Raw genomic sequence first — 18855 nt, 5'->3', positions numbered from 1 at the left:
GATGTTTTTTATGGGGTGGAGTGGGATGGAGTGGGGTGGGAGGGATTGAATTCATGGCCTTACCAATGCTAAGCATGTACTTTACCTCCTGTGCCGATTTTTGGCAGTACCAGAGATCAAACCCAGGACTTGGCCCATACTAAGCAATCATTCTGCCACTGAGTGACATATCAACCCTTTTTTTTTTTTTTTTTTGCAGTCTGTGGGGGTGGGTAGGGTATCATTAAATTGCCCAGACTGGCCTCAAATTTGTGATCCTCCTGCCTTGGCCTCCCGAGTCTCCAGGATTACAGGCACGCACCCCATGGTGCCCAGCTTGCCAATGTTCTTTAGTGTCTTCCACACCAGTGGAGTGAGACTTGGAGGGCCTCGCAAGTGGCAGGCTCAGTCTTGGGAACTCACGTTGAGAAGACAAGTCCAGCCTACATGAGCAGAAGTGGACAGAAGATGGCCCATCCCGACGTGGGTTGCAGAGAAGGCCACCCCTCCTCCATCATATTGGGACCTCGGAAGGTGGGGGTCCCTGAGATCTCCCTGAGATCTCCAGTGTTTTGCTCCAGACTGGAGCATGGCAGATGTTGGCCCTAGCCAGGGCTGCTCCTGGCTCAAGGCAGCCCAGCCTGGACAGGACTCAGCAGAAGATGGTGCCCCAGTCCTGACCTCCAAGTCTCCAGAGGCACAGAGCCTCCCCTGACCCCAGCTACAGCCCACCTTGGTTCTGTCTGTGGATTCTGGAGAGATAGGCTTTCTGAGCCTAGGAGAGAACTCTGGGGGCGCTGGTGTGAACGAGGGAGGGTCCTATCCAGAGGAGGAAGAGAAAACCTCACAAATCCCCTTCCAGTCCAAGATCTGTGGAATTCCTGAGGCTCCTGCTTCAACTCCCAGACTGCCAGCAATGAGGAAGTCTCGCTTCCCAAAGGAAAGAGGGAGCCAGAGCCCACGCCCACTCCTGGGGCAGGGGTAGGGCCTGTCTGGGAGGAGAAGGAAGCTCATCTTGCACATCACAAGCAGAGTCTCATTCAGAAAGGTGACAGCCACAGTCTCTCCTGTGCATCCATCCCATCAGGGTCTCCCTGAGGGCCTTGACCCCTGGATTGGTCTGCATTTCCCTGATTTTTAATGAAGTTCATTTGTTTGGGGGCCATTTGTAATTTGGCTATGAATTGCTTATTCATGTCTTTCGCCCATTTTTCTGAGAGATGGTCTTTTTCTTTGTTTAAAAAAATAAATACTAACACTTTGCTTCTTATATATGTTGCCACATTTTCTTCCAGGTGTTTTTTGTTTTGTTTGTTTGTTATCTTTAAACTTTGTTATATTTTGCTCTAAATAAATTTAGCTTTCTGCCAAATATTTTTGGGATATTTTGAAGCCTGGCAGAGCAAATTCCTCCTATTTTTCTTCTTTTTCAAAAAGTTCTAAGCTATTCACATGTAGTTTTTTTTTTTTTTCCTCCAACTTCAGAATTGACTTGTTAAATTCCCAGGCAGGAGAAAAACATTAGATTTTTTTTTTATTTGAATTACATTCCATTTATAGATTATTTAAAAAACGATTGACAACTTTACAATATTATATTCAGCTTTCCAACTCAGGAATAAGATACGTCTTTCTATTAATGTCTATTTATGTCTGTCAGTAATTCTATTGTTTGAACCCAGGGATGCTCCACTACTGAGCTACACCCCCAGACCTTTGGGGGTTTTTGTTTGTTTTTGAGAGAAGGTCTTGTTTTTCTATTGTTTTCTTCATGTGAATTTTATGTTTACTATTAAGTTTATTCCTGGGAATTTGGTACTGTTGCTGCTTTTGTGAACTGGATCTTTAGTCCTTATTTTCTAATTGGTTGCCTTAGTTATATAGAAATGGTTTTGAGCCAGGCATAGTAGCACACGGCTGTAATCCCAGCAGCTCGGGAGGCTGAGGCAGGAGAATGACAAATTCAAAGTCAGCCTTAGCAACTTAGCAAGGTCCTAAACAACTCAGCAAGATCCTCTCTCTCTCTCTCTCTCTCTCTCTCTCTCTCTCTCTCTATATATATATATATATATATATATATATATATATATATATAGATATATAGATATATATAGATAGATAGATAGATAGATTATAGATATAGATATAGATATAATTTTTTAAAGGGCTGGGGAAAAAAAGTGGTGGGGGGGGTGCTGGGGATGGGGCTCAGTGGTTAAGTGCTCCTGGGATGAATCCCTGGTACCAAAAAAAAAAAAAAAAGAGAGAGAGAGAGAGAAAGAAATGGTTTTGATTTTTACACACAACACAAACATATACTCTGTTACCTTACTAAATTCTCTCATTAGTTCTAATAGTCTTTCAGTTGATGGTCTTAGACTTCCTAAATAAACAATCATGTCATTTGTAATTCTTGAAGATTTTGCCTCCTCCCCCTCCCTCCTCCTCCTCTTCCTTCTCCTGCTCCTCCTTCTCCTCCTTTTCCTCTTCCTCCTCCTCTTTCTTTATTATTGTACTAGTAGAACCTTCAGGATAATATTGATCAATAGCAATGCTGGTGGACTTCAAGTCATATCTTTCTTAGTTCTTTGTACCCAGAGTATCCCATACAGAAATACCTGGCTAGAAATAATCAGTGCTGAATATATCAGGAGTATTAAGCAAACACAAGAGAAGATCTCCATGGCTGCTCTTTCACTGTGAAACTCCATTGATTACTAGACTTAAGGGCTTTGATGGCTAATGTGAGTTCCAGAGAAATGGATTAAATCAGGGTCTGTGGGAAGCCATTCTCACGCGTGACTGGGCGACTCCCAGTTTGGGTCTGAGGCATTCTGGCTGTGTCGGAACTTTCCCGGCCCTCTCCTGATGAGAGAACCCGTCCGTGTGGGGTGTGACTGACCACTGACCCCGGGGGCCCAATCACTGACCCTGACCTTGGAGTGCAGTCCCCCCTCAACCTTCATTGGATGGAATTCTCCCCTGAATTTCTTGTTCCCCAATAAAAGGCTACTCCCAGGCGTGTTCACTCTCTCTCTCTCCTGCTAGCCCTGAGTAATCCTTGCTGCCCTGCTGGGCGGTTAGAGGTTGGAGCCAGAGAGGGGAGCCGTCTCGGACCTGGCAATAGAAATAAGGTAACTGAGTCTGTGTGTTTTATTTCGATCTCTTCTAGCTAACTTTTATGCCAAGAACATCATTAATGAAACCATTGTGCAGGCCGCATGGTAGAAGGGTCCCTGATCTAACCCTAGAAAAAAATTCTTACACCAAGTGAGCAAGTTCACACATCTTCATCTCCCACCCAGCAGTGCAGGACTTGGTGAAGACAAAAAGGCACATGTTTATTGAGCATCTACTATACACCAAGGATTGTGTTAGAACTTTAAACACATTTTATTTTCACAACAATCCTGGATGGATAATATTCCCTTGTTAACAGATGAGGAAACTGAGGCTCAGAGTAGAAAGTATGGAAAATGACATAGCTAATCATCGCTGGCAAAGAGCTTCATCTATCTGCCTTAGTATCCTTTTTCTGTTCCATCCCCCACCCCCTAGTACTGGGGGGTTGAATCCAAAAAACTTCCTCATTTTTATTTAGAGACAGGGTCTCATTAAGTTGCTGAGGCTGGCCTTGAACTTGTGATCCTCTTACCTCAGCCTCCTGAGCCTCTGGGATTACAGGTGGGAGCCACCACACCCAGCTCCTCTTTGCTGTTGAGCACTGAACATTCTCTGCCTAAACCAAGAAGGCTCCAAATGTCTTAGTGTACTCCATACTTCTGCCAGAGGACCATTACCATCCCCCAGCCACGGGTGACATTCCCGCTGTCCTTAGAATGAGCTACAGAAAGTGGGAAGGAACTGACCTGCCCACACCCTGAGGCCAGAGGCCAAATCCTAGGCCTTTCTAGACAGCAGTTCTACCACTAGGTCCCTGAAGCCTCTTGCTCTAGGAAAAAAGAGAAACAGGAGACCTTAGAGGCTGGGTAAGAGGAGGGAGAGGAGAGGAGGGAAAGAGTGGTGGGGACAGGAGACTGGGGTGGGGCAAGGAAGATGCAAAAGGAAGCAGAGAGAAGCAGGCGGGGTGGGGTCTGGGGCAGCAGGGAGAGCTGTCAGGGAGTAGAGTCAGGGCCCAGGCCTAATCCAGAAGGGACTGCTGGTGACAATTCCTAGACTCCTCAGGGACTGCATCTCAGATTCCTGTTTCCAACCTGCAGACCACGAGGAGAGGCCGTGGGGTCCTGGCACAGAAGCAGGGAGCCCCCATCTCCACCCACTCAGACACCCCCAGGAAAGGATCGCTGACCCAGAGCAGAGAGGTTTGCAGACAGCAGGTTGGCAACACATAGACAGCACAAGAGGACTCAGACCCGGACCTGGATGCGGGGACACAGACCTACAAACACACAGACATTGGGAAGACGTATATATACAGACACACACCGACCCAGACAAACAGACAGTCCCAAGGAGACGCGGCATGCCCACAGACACACAGAGGGAGGCACACATACACAGGCGGGTGCACCACACACACACACACACACACACACACACACACACACACCCTGGGTATCAGAGGGACCATAAAGAGTTTAACAGATGGCTGGACCCTGTGGACAGTTTCCAGCAAGTCTGTGCTGGTGCTTGGTGCTTGGCCCTCCTTGAGGAGTCACCACCACTACCTGTCCCCCCCCCCATGCCTCAGAGAACCCTGGGCCACCACCTCATGCTGTTCCCTGGAACCCCTTGGTCGGCTCCATGAACATACACACGGTGGCCAGGCTCTCCTGACACATGTGCATGTCCCAACAGGCCTGCGCCCCACCCGTGGGGGGCTCACATCCATGTTTTGGGGTGCTGGTGGGGATGGCAGGACAACCCCCTCCCAAACAAGTCACAGCTTTGCTGCTGGCAGGGACAGGGGGCCCGGGCTCTCGCTGGAGAAGGGAGGGCGGAGGGGGGTTGCTGGGGCGCGGCTGGGGCGGGCACAGGAGCCGGTACCTGTCAAACAAGAGCCAAGGAGCAAACTAGCTTCTTAGTCACCTTTCTCTTCTCCCCATTTTGGCAGCAGCCCCTCGGGGCAAGGGGAAGCTGATATCATAATTATTGGCTCACCCGGCAGCTGCCTCCCCTCACCTGATGTCAGCACAGACCCAGGACGGCCAGGCTGACGGACTGACAGACGGACGGAGCTCCTGGCTCCCCAGCCCCGGGCCCCCACGCCGACCTGCTTCACTGAGCAGGTAAGAGGAGACCCGGCCCAAGTCAGCCGTGGAGGCCAGCAGGGCTGGGCCAGGGCTTGGGGAGGGGGTTTGCCTTCTTAATGGGCTTCAGGAGAGACGGGGAGCATCTGGGTGCTCCCCAGCCTCTCACTGCAACTCAAGAGAGACAGATTCAGGATCAGGGTGAGTGCCTGGAGGCCAAAAGAGGACCCCCACCTCCTTGCCTGTCCCTCTCGCTCCTGTTCAGGTGTTCCAAACTCAGTCCTCCTCGCCGTCGGGAGTCTTCACTGTAGTGTGTGGTGTTAGCTTTTGCGCGGGGGGGGGGGGGGGGGGGGCCTCTGTGTGTTAGAGCAGGTGTGCTTGCCCACCTTGGGGACAATGACAACACAGTAGTGCTCAGCCTGGAGAACTAGAGCTGAGACAGGCATCTTCCCAGCCTAGTGGCTATTCCTGGTGAAGAGGCGAGAGCCCAGCTCTGGGGGCGGGGGCGCCTAGGGCACTGTGGATCAGGGACTCACTCCACCTCTCTGCGCAGGCTGGGCGGGGGTCTAGATGCCTGGAGCCCAGGACTAGATGCGGGGAGGTCTGGGTGCACCTGGTTGAGAGGCAGACAGGTGGCTAACAGGTGCTGTGGCCAGGAACTAATGCCGAGCTTGAAGCAGAGCACCGCCCCCCAGGTCTAGGGACCTTTGTCTTCCTCAAGACCCCCCCCCCAAAGTAAAAAGGCCTGGCAAGCAGATTGGGACAAACAGGGAACCCTTGGACCCCTGGAGCCTAGAACTGGGGATGTGGGGAGAGGAGGCCCTTAAGGAAGTGAGTGGAGTAGCAGGAAGCCCTCTGCAACCCCCACGGCTCTTCCCCACCCCCTACCTGACCGGGTAAGATTCAGGCATTTCCTATGGAGTCCTTCCAGACCCTCCCTAAATGTTCAAATGGGGCGTGTTGGAGTAAGAATAGACTCGAGTAAGTGGGCACTTCGGCTGCTTCTCTGCAGCTACCAGCCTGAGAGAGTGTGTTTGGATGTGGGTAATGGCAAGGTGCAGCCGGTCCATGGGAAAGGACCGGATGGAGAAGTCATCTCATTCATCCCCCTGCCTCTGCGCTGGTCATTTCCCACACGAGGCAGGACTGCTCCCTCCTAGTCTTCCTAACAATCCCTGCAGCAGGAAATGCAGTCAATTCCCTCACAGTCATGAAGTCCTTCCTGGAGTCTCTCTGAAGTATCTACTTCTGCAGGGGCCAGTCTATGTGCTCCCATATCCTTCTCTTTCTCCCCTTGAAGAAGCCCAGTTCCTCTAGGCCGAACAGTGGGGTGGGGAGAGTAGCATTGCATTCCATTGTCCTGTCCCCACTGGGTTTGGTTTAGATGCTTTTACCATTTGGGTCATTCCCTGACCCCCAGGACAGGACAGCACACAGGCGGTAGAGAGGCATCCCCAGCTGATGCAGGCAAACAGCACCCCCGGCCCTTTCTCCTGTGGATCCGTGAAAGGGTCCATGGTGGGCCAGGAAGAAACGCAGCTGCGACGGTTCCTGGGGAGACATAAAGCAGACAGGGTTTGCCCAGGTTGGGGACCCTCAGGGGTGAAGGAGCCACAGGGAGAGGTGCATGTCCTCTCAGCTCCCAGCCCGGCCCCACCCGGGCAGCCTCTGCGAGCTCAGCTCCCGGCTCCAGGGCCTGCCGAGGCACGCTGCACCCCCGGGCCCGGCGCCTCACTCACCTCCCAGAGCCAGGAACCTGTTCTCCCGGGAATGCCAGGGAGTTCTCAGAGGACTTTATTTCCCAGGGGCTCAGGAAGCCCCAGAATCCTCTGGATCCGTGAGTCCTGGAAAAAGAAGAGAAAGATCAGGAGGCTTCCCCCTCCCCCTCCTCATCTTTGTCTCACCCACACACTGACCCCACATTTCCCCCAACCAAAGCCCTTGTCATTCATCACGAGACGGAAGAAGGCTTGGGAAAAGCCCACCTGTGGCCTGAGCCTTCCATCATATGCCCATCCTTTGCCTCCGGGAAAGTCTTCCTTTAGCCCCCATGGAAAGTCCCATCTGCCCTCTAAGAAAGTAACACAGCACCATTGCTCTTGGACTCTCTAACCTTCCCAGCCAAGAAGTCCTTCCTGATGTCTAACCTCCCTGCTTCTTGCTTGAGTTGAGCCGACCAGCAGGACTCCCATTGCCTGCACTGGGTCCACACACTCAGCCAGAGACTGTTCCTAGTCAGGTTAAAATATCCAGGCAGTGTATGTGCAGGAAGGGACAGAGAGGCCCTGCACCTGCTGCCCTTCTGTCATTCTCTCCAGTACCATATTCAAATGAGATTGGGGGCTGCTTGGATTTGCTACCCATTCCCCAGAACAGAGGGACGGAGGGGGCAGAGGTCCTGTAGGTCTGCTCCCCTCTCTGTATGGCCCAATTGGCTTCCACGGCCGGAGAGACTGATAGACTTCAGGGAGACTGTTCAGCACTCCTGGGCCAAGTGACCATAGGAGGTGGTTTCCTGAGTAGAGAGGTAATCATTGATCTGAGGGGGTTGGGGTTGAGCTGGCACTATGCCTGGTAGCAGGGGAAGGACAAGATGACCCCTGGGACAGTACATGCCAGAGGCATCAATCAAATGGTCCTGGAGTAAGTTGAATCTTTCCAGTGTACCCATTCCCATCTCCTGCCCCTTCCTCTTCCATCTCTGTGTCCATCTCTTACCTCCTCCTAACCCTTCCACCACATCGCTGTCTCCTTTCCCATCTGAACTCCATTCCCCTCCCTCCCTCCCTCCCTTCCTTCCTTCCTTTTCTTCTTTCTGTCTCTCTTTCCATCTTTCCTTGTTAGTTTGCTTTAGAGATGGAGGTCTCACCATGTTGCCCAGGCTGGCCTTGAACTCCTAGACTGAAGTGATCCTCCTGCCTCAGTCTCTTAAGTAGCCAGGATCACAGGAATCTGCCACCTTGTCTGGCTATTCAATCTCATCTGCAATCCTGGCCCAGACCCCTTCCTTTCCACCACCTTACTCCATCCCCAACTTGATCTCCATCGCCATGACCCGAGCCCCTCCTCAATTCTCCCTCCTAGCCCCATCCACATTCTTCCACCCCCACAGAATGGATCTCCCCCTAAGCTGCAAATCCCCTTGGAGACCAGCACCCCTCAACTGTGTCCCTGCCAGGTCCCAGTATATCCTCCATGGCTCAGAGCCATGCCCCTAGGACAAAACAGATTGGAAAAATCATCCCTGGAGAAGCCCTCTGCTTCCTGATCCCATTTGGGTTTTAAAGGTTAGATGCTTTTGTTATATATATTTATTTATTGGTTGGTTGGTTTATTTTTGGTACCAGGGATAGAATCCAGGGGAGCTTAACCACTGAGCCACATCCCCAGTCCTTTTTATTTATTTATTTTTAAATTTTGAAACAGGGTCTTGCTAAGTTGCTGAGGTTGGCCTCGAATTTGCAATCCTCCTGCCTCAGCTTCCTGAGCCACTGGGGTTATAGGTGTGCACCACCACACCCAGCTAGATGCTTTTAAGTGGTAAAAATTATTTCAGCCAGGGGTGCAGCTCAGTGGAAAAGCATGTGATTAGCAGGCATGAGGCCCTGGGTTCCGTCTCCAGTACCAAAAAGCAAAACGAAACAAAAACCCAAATGCATTCAGATGAAACAAGATGAGTTGCAGTATGGTAGCCAGATAGACCTCAACACAGCCAGTGTGTGACAGGAGAAAGGAAAGATGGGGAAACATGCTCAGAGGAACCCCAAAAGGAGGCAGTGGCAACCTTCTTGGGGGTCTGGAGCATGACTGATTGGATCAGGGCCGAGGCAGGGTGATGGACAGAAGCCGAAGCAAGGAGGCTTGCCTGCTTGTTTAGGGATGACTGCCACTGTCATGAGCATCCCCTGGTCTCTACCCCGCCTGTGGCTCTTGCTTAGTCAGCTCAGATTAATGGGGCCGAGGAGAGAATTAGCTGAATCGTGATCTCTCAGGGAACTACTCGAGAGCCAGGTGTGAGTCACAGAGAAAAGGGAACCTATGCTCTCATGGCTATTCTGGAAGTTCTAGGGCCTCTGCATCCCTCAAGAACCGCCCCCCAAAGATGCAACAGAGAGCCCACTGGGAAGTCTGACCCTAACCCTCCACCCCATTCCCATGGGAGGGTGCATGGTCAGTTGGCTTCAAGCCTGCCCTCATACACCCTCTGAGGGCCCTCAGGTCTCCCTCAGATGAAACCTCTGCTTCTGACAAACTACAACCAGTTCTAGTACACACACACACACACACACACACAGAATGGGGCGTGTCCCTGGAACCGGATCGCCCGGAGACAGTTGGAGGTACCACCTCCACTTGTAAATTCCACAGCCATGTCCCAGACTGTACCAGCCCGTCAGGAAGGCGAAGGATGTGGACAGGGATGGACACACACACACATCCACATCACTGTGATCAGAAAGCCCAATTATCAGACTCTGCAGTGCCTCCCACATACAGAGCCTGAATGACCACAGCAGCCTTTACAATCAGTGGCAGTGGTGTCCCTGGCTCCCTCTTGGGGAGGCCCCTGCAGTTCATCTTGGGCCCGTAGAGCACGTGGCTTTAGAGACATGAGCCAGGGCAATGTGCCTGAGGTGAGAGAAGTTCTGGAGAGGAAATCCTTTGCGATGGCAGTACCGAGACCAGGAGGATGTGGGGACAGTTAAGGGAACAAGGTGGGGACTGGAGCCTAGGAGCTGGATGGGCTCAGAAAGAGACCCTTGGAGCCTGCTACTTCTCCAAAGGCATGACCGGGGACTCAGAGCCAGCTTCACACAGCCCAGGAACCCAGAGGAGGGAGCAGGGTGCAGACACCTGCACAGCAGGGAACAATCCCTTCCCCTGGTGGGGCCTCAGTTTCCCTCCCCGTCACATTGAAAGGGGCTCAAGTGGGAGGACCTCCCAATGTGCTTCTCCCTCCAAAGTTTAGTAGATCCAGACAGATGACCACCTGCCCTGTCCAACCTGTCCCCGTGCTGGGCAGCATGGGGGGAGGAGGTACACCAGTATATATTTGTCTTGTACTGAATCTGTGTTATTAGTAGTGGTGGCAGAATTAATATTCCTAATAATAGATTAGTGATAATGAGCAGCCCTGATAATGATATGTACGGAGCAGGAGAGGAGCCCCTAGGCCATCTCTTGTTCCTACTTAGGTTGACAGGTAAAGAGGGGACCCACCAGCTGGATGTGAGCCTGCCTGACTACCCCCATAGGGAGCACCCTATGGGGCAATGGTAGAAGGTGATGTTCCAGAGGCCAGGGACCCCAGAGCAGGTTGTGATGCCAGATAAAATGGTATGGTTTACCTTCCTCTGAGTGCTTTGACCTTCTGGTCACTCAGTGCCCTAGACAGTCAGGTGAGTTATGTAGGGCACAGGATCCTATTTTAGGAAGGAGGAAATAAGGTTCATTCCCATAACTCGCCCATGCCCGTGGCAGAGCCAGAAGAGGACCTCTTGGGGTCCTTGGAGGACTCCCTGTGAAGAAAGGAAGGGGCTTAGTAGGGAGTTGGGGTGGAGTCTGGGCTGGGTGAATTCTTCAGGAGATAATGCCAGGTTAGGGGAGAAGGTAAGACAAGGCTCCATTATTCCTGTCGATCTCACAGATCAAATCCTCAGCTGCCAATCGCCGCCACAATCCATCGGCATCACACAGTTGGGGAGGGGGACACCAGGCTCAGCTGTGAATGACTTCATTATGGGAACAGAACTTCTGGGCCTCAGGGACACAGAGCTAAGGGGTGCTTAGAGGCCAACAATGTCATCCCATCCCTCATCCCACTCCTCCACTGCATCACCAGTCAGGGTGGCTGGAGGAAGTTTATAGGAAGTTGAAGGTAATGTTTCAAAATCTGTGGGGGTTAAAAAAAAAAAAAAAAAAAAAAAAAAAAAAAAAACCTCCTGGCCCTTCAGTCATTCCCTGTCAGTTATTCAATCTTTGGCCCCTTTATCAGATGGGTAGACTGAGGATCTGAAGGAAATTTCTTCTCTGGAAATCAGTGTCTAAGGTCACAGATTCACTGCTTTCTGAGGAGGACTGAGCAGGCAAGAAGTTCCCATCCCCCAGCTCTCTAGGCCCTGAGAGTTCTACCTCCAAGTCCTTTGCCAGACCTGTCCTCACCACCAGACCCGACATGACTTTTAAAAGGCCTGGGAAAGGCAGGTGCAGTGGTGCACACCTGTAATCCCAGTGACCTGGGAAGCTGAGGCAGAAGGATGATAAGTTCAAGACCAGCCTGGACAGCTCAATGAGAGACCCTGTCTCAAAATTTAAAAAAAATATATATAAAGATCTGGAGATGTAGCTCAGTGGTAGAGTGCCCTGGGTTCAATCCCCAGTCACACCCACCCACACACACACACACACTGTGGGAAGCAGGGCACCATGGGGCTCCTTCCTAAGCTGCCAGCCCCAGGGTTTTCTGTTCTTGGATTTAAGAATGCCCCCATATCTGATAACCTTACTTCTGAGAGCAAGATATAGGGGTGGGCTCACAGCCTCAGAGTGTCGACTCCAGCACAGGTAGGTAGGCAGGAGGCAGGAAAAAGCAGATCATGAATGACACCCCAAAGAAAGAGCCAAATCCCTTGCACCAGGGGGTGGTCTGGTAGGAGGTCTCTGGAAAGGGACATCTCAGGAGTAGGGAGCGTCCAGCAGAGCTGATCCCTCAGACTGGGTGATCACAGAGGGGAGAGAAGAAGATCTGGAAGGTATGTGTCAGAAAGAGATGAAAGGGACCTCTGAGGGACAGCTTTCCTTGTTTCTTTGAAATAAATTCCTTGCCCTCGACAAAGTAAGCATCCACTGATAGACCAAGGATATTCATCCATCTGTCCATCTATTTGGAAGATGTTCCAGCTTTTATCTAGCATCCAACCACCCATTTGTCCATCCAACTGTTCATCTATACATCCACCCATCCATCCATCCATCCATCCACCCAGAGAGGTCAGGGCTGCTGGGAAGGGCCTGTGGTCCAGTGGCATTTATGGGGCATGTGACCTACCTGTCTGGCCTGGGGAGGCAGCCCCACCCCAGCCCTGGGGCAGGGGGCTGGTCCAGGTTCCGGGGAGTATTTATACCTGGATGGAGGCTCCTGGGGAGCTGCAGACTGAATGACTCCCCGGAGCTGTGATGGTGGCCATGGCCCAGAGCCCCCCGTGAGTGCTTGCATTGGGCTCCTTTGGGACCAGGGCTGGGTGGCAAGGGCTGGAGAGGGACTGGAGAGCTGGGAAGCTGCTCAGAGGTGACCAGGGATGGCAAAAAGGGAAGGCATGCTGGATAAGGGCGAGTGGGAGAACAGGAAGCTGTCAGTCAGGCATCCACAGCAAAGCAGGCGCCCTCCCCAGAGAAGGAATGAGTCTATAGTTCTTAAATAGCCTCTGGAGATCACTTGGTGAATGGCGGGAAGGACAGGGCCAGCAGACTGAGATTTTAAGAATTAGTGTTAGATATCTGGAAGCACTCCCAGGCCAGCCCAGGCAGAGAAGGTGGCTCTAGTGTTTTTTCAGGATGGATGTACTGAGGGATGTTCTGCAATCGGCCTGTTTCCTGAGGCAGGGGGATGACCTAGGTGAATTTAGAAGAGACCTGATTTGGGGGATGGGAATGACACAGCGGCAGGTGTCAGCAGCTCAGTTTGAGAGTGTCGCAGAGCATAAGTACCTGGCTGCTTTTCATCCTTCCTTCTTCTTGCCAACTCCATCCCCAGCCGTTCTGCCACTACCGGCTCCTCAAAGCACTCTAGTCAGATCTCAAGGCAGGGGGCCTTGACCCATTTCCTGAAACCAAAGAAGGATCCAGATTCAGAGGGGCCAGAATGATGCCCCCCAGCAGCCCCTTGATGATGGGAAAGGAGCTAGAACCCCCTTTCTTGGCACCCCCAGACTCTGAGTATCCCTGGGAGCACGAGCCTGAGGCACAGCCCCCAGGCCCTTCCCTGCCACCCCCGCAAGGTAATTACCCAGCTGCTCCAGGGGACCCCTCCCAGCTGCCAGGTCTGTGGGGCGGAGCCCCGGGTGGGGCTGCAGGCAGCACTGGGCACGGCCCCACCCCTCGTAAAACATGCTGCCGCAGCCAGCAACAGAAACCATTAAGGCGGAACTGAGCCGGCTCCACCTTGCTCATAAAGGGCGGGTAAGAGGCTGCTGGGTGGGAGGGGGCTAGGAGCATGGAGAGCCCCAAGAGGGCCCTCGGCGCCCCATACCTACCTGGCCTCTGTGACTCAGGTGTCAACGGAGGATACAGGGACAGACCCTCCCAAGAAAACCTCCACCTTCCCCCAGGAAGTTGAGGTGTTCCCAAGGTGGGGCCGGGTAGCATAGTGGTTAGGGAGACTGGCTTTGAAGCCTGGGTCTGAATCCTGGCGAGCACAATTTACTAGCTGAGAGACTTGGGCAAGACAGGTTAACCTCTCCGAGACTCAGTTTCCTGATCTATAAAAGGGATGACATACAGCACCTCCTTCCTGGGGTATAATAATGCACATGACTATTCCTGGTTTCCTTGAGGATCTCCCCCAAAGAGTCTGCCAAGAGTCAGCCCAGCTGACCGCCCCACATATCATATACACCTCCATGAGACCAGCCTCAGCATCTTTTTTCCAGGATGACTGGGGGAATACTGGGCACTTTACCTTACCACTGAGCTACTTTTTTTTTTTTTTTTTTTTTTTAAGACAGAGTCTCACTAATTTGCTGAGGCCAGCCTTAATTTGTGAGTCTCCTGCCTCAGCCTCCCAAGTCACTGGGATCACAGGCATGCACTGGAGTGCCCAGCCAGCCTCAGCATCTTAAGATGCACTGGTCCCTGTACCTCACTCTGCTTATAAGGGAATTCTGAAGTACAGCAGGAGAAATGCCTTATCCAAGGTTACACAACCAGCAAGCAGGTTGCCCCCAGTCTTCACTTGGGTTAATTCCCAATTGGCCCCTTTAGTCTGAACCAGGGAAAGGGGAACTGAGAGGTGGAGGGGTGGTGGCTGGAGGCCACACAGGCTTGGCTGTAAGATGGGCACAGAACAGGGATGCGGTCGATCCGGTTGCCAGCTTCCCAAGGGAACTTCCTCTGTACATCCTCCCCACTTAGGTCAGGGGCCATTTCTCTCTTCACTGGACTCCAGGGCAAATCGGATCTGCTGATTCCATCCTCAACCCCACCTCCCCTTCCCTCCCCAGGGATGGCAGAAGGAGAAGTTCAGAGAGCAGGGAGTAGACAGGACCAGATGCTGAGGGCCTTCAGCCAGTGTTGCTGAGGTTGTGTTCCTGGAGCAGATGCACCTAGGGCTGTGGTTGATCTCTTGAGAGATGAGAGAGTCAGGACGTGTGTGACTTTCCGTTTTAGCTGTGTGGCCCCGGGCGTGTCATTCCCTCTCTCTGGACCTTCATTTTTCTCCCCTAAAAAATGGGGTTAATGACTTTGCCCCTCTACCGATGGTGTGGTGATGAATGTTCACCAATCAGCTCTCAAAAACAAGCTCTCTGGTTCATAGTATTTGCTCATTTTTATGGGCAGAGACTTTGGCCATAGCCAATTTTGGCCTGATTTTACTGGATGTGGGGCTGGGAAGAGGTGGGAGCAATTGATGCTCAGAGGCCCATGGCGGCCGTCCCCAGTGTATTACTGCTCCCAGCCCTTAGGGCCAGAGGGAGGATGAAATGAGTGAAGATTCAGAAATGCAAAGTGAGCTGAGATGATTAAGGTCCTTACAGTTTGGGGGGAACTCAGGGTGCAGCCAACCACTGAGCAACCTGGCTTCCAGTCCTGGAAGTGGTCAGATGGTAGCTTGCGGAAGCCTGGATCGAGCGATGGGCCATGAGAGTGCTTCGGGCTAGCTCTGGTGATCTGAGAGGGGAGGAGAGTGTTGGTTTGCTGACATTCGTACCCATATCCTCTCATCTCCCTGAAACTGAAACAGGATAAAGGTTAGAAGGCAATGATAAATTTCTTCTGAATGCAGATGCCAACCCCAGGACACTGAGGCCATCAGAGAGGCATCCTGAGGAATACAAAGCAACAGGGTCACTCCTCATTGCCACCCCCATCCCTGGAAAATTCTATAGGTGCAGACTCTACTGCAGGGAAACAACTGAAATGACCTTTGAGGCCAGAGTCAAGTGGAGGGAAGTTCAGCCTCTGCCAGCCAGGGAGGCTGCTTCCAGGGAGACGGCAGTGGGAGGTACCCCTCCCCATCCCTAGAGCTCATGCCTTCTATTAACTCTGTCCCACTGCTAATTATTAATAATAGCTATCATTTATTGAGCACGTACTATGCGTTAAGCTATTTACAAGCAATATTTCATCTAATCCTCCAGAGAGGTATGTATTATTAGCCCTATTTTACAGATGAGGAAACTGAGGCCCAGGAGAGGAAGTTAAGCCACTTGTCCACCCAAATTCCCACAGTGATCAGGATTCAGACTCAGTTCTGACTCCAGATCATAGAGCTTCAAGAATTCTTTTTTAAAAATATTTTGGTTTAGATGTAGTTGGACACAATACTTTTGTTTTATTTATTTATTTTTATGTGGTACTGAGGATCGAACCCAGAGCCCCGAACGTGCTAGGGGAGTGTTCTACCGCTGAGCCACAACCCCAGCCCTAGCTTCAAGAGTTCTGATGGCTGCTCCAGAGCAGGGTTGCAGTAGGCAGCCTCTCCCCATCCTCACAGTGAGCCTCTCCCATATATACCAACCAGAGGCCCTTGGCCCAATCACAGAGACGGGAAAGCACTTTTCTTTAAAATTCTTTTTTAGTTATGGATGGACCCAATTCTGTTTTTTTAAATTTATTTTTATGTGGTGCTGAGGATCGAACCCAGTGCCTCACATGTGCTAGGCAAGTGTTCTATCATTGAGCCACAACCCCGGCCCCAGAAAAGCACTTTTGAATACAGTTGGTCGAGGACTCCCTCTTCCCTGGTCTTTCTTAGAAAGTCACTAAGCCTTTTCTCTGGGACTCACTTGTAGGGCAAAGCTTCAGCTCAGGGGATCAAACAGTCACTATGGTAATCAGGTGTCATCATTTACAGAACCTGCCCAGAGGAAACCCTGGGCTGAGGGCCATTCAGGGACTTCTGCATCCTCAATGCAAATTAAGGGGCGGGCCTCTGAGTTCTGCATAACTTCTCAGGTTCTAATCCTGTCCCTAGGGACTTGGAAGAGGTGGGGAGCTGGTTTTGCCAAGTCAGGGTATGAAAGTCATGGCTGGGAATAGTAACCTTCTGTTAAGGCCTCTGACGTGCAGGAACTCAGCCAGGGCTTACAGATAACTCAGCCTGAGGAATAGGGGGTGGGCAAGGATGGGGTGAGGCAGATGCTGCAAGGGTGCTTCTGGGCAGAGCAGACTCTGGGGAGGAGGTGCCAGCCAGAGCTGGCAGGGACCACTCCTCAGCTTTGTAGCTGCAGAGAGCAGGGCTGGGGGTCTAAGCCTCCTGAGGCCAAGCTGAGTGAAGGCCAGGCAAGGAGGGATAGCAAGGGTGGCTGCCACATAGGTCATTAGTCAGTCTACCTAGGGACACCAGGCCTGAAGCAGCAAGACCATCAGAGAAACTGTAAAGACTAAAAGTCCGAGGCCCTTGGGCCCAGCCATGTTCTGCAAACTGACGTGTCTCTGAGCATGTTTTATATTCCAGGACCTTAAACACATCGCCTCATTTTATCCTCATGAATCCTGTGGGGTGGGTCCACATGCCCCATGTACCAGATAAGGAAAGGGAAATACAGAGTTACACAGTGTGTTCAAAGTCACACAACCAGGAAGTGACAAGGCTAGATCTCAAAGTCAGGTCGTCCCAAGTCCCAACCCTTGTTCTTCACCATGCTACCCCACTCCAGAGAGGGGAGTGCCCCCAAGGTTACAATGCCAGTGATCCGAGGGACAGGGCCCACAGCCTTGCATCTGGAAGGGCTGGGGATGCCTTGGGAAGGTGCCAAGTCTGTGGCACCGCCTCCTGGAAAGGCAGCGCAGGCCCCGCTGTCCAGGAGGAGCCGTCCAGGGATCAAGGGCCAGGCCAGGGCGGTCATGCGGAGCCAGAGATGGGCTGGCTAGCACCTTGGGCCCCATGCCTGCTCCCTCTTGGTGTCCAGTTACGGCCAGCTCCTCGCTTCCCTGGTCACGCCACATTTAGCATTGCAGAGTGAGCAGGCTCTGCGACATGAGAAGGGGCGGTGGGGACTCTTGAAGGGGCGGGAGAGCCTCCCACCTGGGCCTCAGCTACCAGCCCCCTCTCAGGCTCATCCCTGTGGCACTTTGAGCAAGTCCCCTCTTTTCCTTGTCCCCATTACCCTCTCCGTCAAATGCAGAAGGTGGTTAATTCAGCAAAGATATGTCAACCCCTAGCTGGACACCAAGAGGCCAGTAAGGCCCTCCCTCCCTTTCGGAGCTCCCAGCCAAGGGTGCCTGGGAACAGCACAGCTATCTGCTCTTGCTTGAGGGGGTCTTAGGTAGAAGGGATAAGTGTAAACCTCACACTTTTCTTGCTGCCTGGCCCCCGAAGCATATCCCACCAGATTCTGACCCCCACCAAATAAGCCATAAGAGAAATGCCACCTCCAGAATCAGCCAAATTGACATTTGTGTTCTGACTCTGTCAAAGATTGGCTGTGTGACTTGGGCAAGTCACTTAACCCCTCTTGATCCTCAGTTTCCTCATCTGAAAGATGGAGTTAATCATGTACCTCCTTCACGAGCTTGTTCTGATAAACCAATGAAAAATTTGTCCAAAGCATCGGCACAGTGGCCACCCTAGAGCAGACCCTCCGCCACCAGTAGCTTTGATCAGAGCCCGCTGCAGCCCTAGGGAGTGAACTCAAGATGAACTGCCCTTTGCAGGAGGTGACAGAAGGTGAGAACAGGAGGATAATGATAATTGGAGCCATACCGATAATATCAATCATGAGAACCGAAGTGTATCAAGCGCTTCCCCTGCTCTAGGCACTGCGTTCTGTAGCAGGCCTGATTTCATTTAATACTCAGAACAGCCCTGTGAGGTAGGTCCTGTCACTGGCCCTGTTTTGCAGATGTCACCGCTGAAGTCAGCTTTGCTGACTCAGCTAGGAAGAAAGGGCCAAGCCTGGCCCCCAGCCCTGAGTCCTCTTAACCATTCCACTGTGCAGGGGTCAGGGTTCTCCTACAATTCCAGAAGCTCTGAACCCTTGAATATCTAGTCCAAGCGCCTCATTTTCCATGCGGAAACCGAAAAGTTCAGAAAGGGTCAGTGGCCTGAGCTCGCGTCACTCAGTGGTTAAAGCACGTGCTTAGCATTTCATGAAGCCCTGGTTTCCATCCCCAGTGCCAAAAGAATAAAAGGAAGGGGCAGTGGCCTGGACAAAGTCACAGGCAAGGGAATTTTAAAGGGCATAGGTGAAAACAGCACTTGCTGGCATAATGGGTTGTCAAGGCATCAGGCACCCAGGACCCCTGAGTCCCCAGATGCACACTGTGGTTGTTCCAGCTAGGCTAAGGGCCCTAGGGGCCAATGAGGCCCAGCCTCTGCATTACTGGGGCTGCTCCCACCACCTCTGTCCTGTATCTGATCCACTCCTCCCTCTTCTTTTGGGGCCTTCCCAGTCACACAACAGAGCCACATAGCCTGACCCTTCCTTGTAGACACAGGAGACCAAGC

This window comes from Marmota flaviventris, chromosome 17, assembly GCF_047511675.1.
Source record: "Marmota flaviventris isolate mMarFla1 chromosome 17, mMarFla1.hap1, whole genome shotgun sequence".
NCBI classification, from domain to species: Eukaryota; Metazoa; Chordata; class Mammalia; order Rodentia; family Sciuridae; genus Marmota; species Marmota flaviventris.
This window is presented reverse-complemented; position numbering follows the sequence as displayed.